This window comes from Mandrillus leucophaeus, unplaced genomic scaffold (genome assembly GCF_000951045.1).
Source record: "Mandrillus leucophaeus isolate KB7577 unplaced genomic scaffold, Mleu.le_1.0 Scaffold352, whole genome shotgun sequence".
NCBI lineage: Eukaryota > Metazoa > Chordata > Mammalia > Primates > Cercopithecidae > Mandrillus > Mandrillus leucophaeus.
Genome location: NW_012103721.1, coordinates 2,315,681 through 2,317,987, shown reverse-complemented (window position 1 = coordinate 2,317,987; position 2,307 = coordinate 2,315,681).

Here is a 2,307-nt window from a genome sequence, read left to right as displayed (position 1 = left end):
TTCTCATGGTTATGGCAGAAGCCCAAGAGGGCAAGCCAACTGAGCAAAGCCTCTGTTCGGGTCACACCTGCTAACACTTTTTGCCCAAGGATATCACTCTACTAACTCCCCAAACAAAGGGCAGGAAAGTCCACTCTGCCCATCATGAGGCCATGACAAGGGTATGGACATACAGTATAATACTATGATACAGGGACGAAAAATTGAGTCCAATAATTTGGGCATCACCATCTTCTGAACATAAATGGCATAGCCTATCAAGTAGAAAAAGAATAAACTCAGCAATTTAGAAAATTTATACTCAATTCACAATTTAAAATATTCTCAGTTGCTTCCATTTACTGTGTGTGTCCCATTAAGTGTTTAGATGTTAAAGTGCTTTGCCTAACTTCCCTAGCAATGTAATCAGGATCAAATGCACCATAGTGGATTGTTATATCATATCATTTTACAAAAACAAAACAAAACAAAACAAAAACACCTCTATTGTTGGAAAGATATTTTTTAAATTGCTTATTTCAAGTTATTTTACATGTAAAATATTTAAAATATTACTAAATTTCACCTTTTAAAATACTTACCATGCAAGGCGCAGTGGTTCACTCCTGTAATCCTAGCACCTTGGGAGGCTGAGGTGAGCAGACTGCTTGAGCCCAGGAGTTCAAGACCAGCCTTGGCAACACAGTGATGCCCTGTCTCTAAAAAAGATATAAATAAAATAGTGTATAGTTGCATCACAGTACCCAATACAGTGGTTTACACATAGTATATGCTTAATATATGTTGCTGAGTGAATTATTGAATAAAAAATATAGGTAATTTTTATTTTATCCTGTGAGCTGAATTTATTTAGCATCAGAATTTTCGATCACAATGTTAATATAAATGAATGACTTGCTTGCTCTGTACAGGCACTTTTGTTTCGTAGGACCATAGCATTCTGTGCCAACTCTTGAAAACTGTTGAAACAATCTGCTAGTTTTCATTTGTATTTCAACTCAACAATAATAATGACTGGACTTTTGAAAATATGTATTAAGCTCTTTGGGAGGTTATATGTATTTCTATCATATTATTTTCAAGGAAAACTAATCCTTTATATCTACTTACTAAGGAAAAAAGTAAAAAAAATTATTCTGTCAATATTTGGGCTAAAAATGTCCTTATTATTAGTCTTGGCACCTAATAATATCCTCTACCCATTAATTGTTATATGGTGATTTAATATTTTAGTCATTTTAACGATATAAATGCTATTGTTTGACAATCCTTCAAAAGATAGAGTCAAATCCTCTTCCCCTTTTAGTGTGGGGTTGGACTTAGTGACCCTCTTCCAAAAAATAGAACATGGCAGAAGTGATGAGGTGTAATTAGCTCATAAACGACATTGTGCTTCCTCCTTGCTGTCTGTCTCCCAGTTGTTACATCATAAGGACACTCAAGATGTTCTCTGAACTTCATGTGGCAAGGAATTGAAACCTCATTAACAGCAATCAGCAAGAAATAAAGACACTCTTTCTACAGCTGTCTAAGTAAGAGACCTTAGAAGGGGATCCTCCAGCCCTAATCAAACCCAGTCAAGTCTAAAATGACTGCATCCCAAGTAGAAGTCTTAACTAGAACCTCATGGAAAACCTAAGACAGAACTATCCAGTGAAGCCACTCTGAAATTTTTAAATTACAGAAACTATGAGATATTAAATGTTGTTTTAAGCTGCTCAATTTGTTATGGGGGCAATTTATTGTGCCACAATAGAAACTAACACAAACGTTCTGTTGTTTTCATAAAATGCATTGGCCACTTTATAAATGCATGTTTTAATTCCTGTGTTATGAGTTTCTCAAACTAGTTTGAAGCAATAAACTCTGGACGATTTCAGCATAATTATTTCAGAAATATTTTGGAGAGATACAGGATGATAGAGCTTCATAGTGCTCTAGAGACTACTGATTAAATGATATGAACAGATTTAGTAATATAGAAAGATCTTTATTGCTGTCTGCCCATAACTAAACTTGCTCTATTATTTTTTTTTTCTAAAATAATTTTTCTTCTTAGGAAAAAAAGCTAAGTTTTTTAGAGCAATTAAATAAAAAGTGAAACTATGCAAGTCCATGCTCAGATATAATACTATCATTTTAGCATATTCTTCTATTGTGTATCTGTTAATATTTTTAAAAGGAAGATCATACTGTACATGTTTTAAATTGAACATATTTTCATGTCATTTAATATTCATCTCTAATGTAATCTATAAACGTCTTCACTCTAAACTCTTCTCATCTCCATTACACTATCACTCTAGA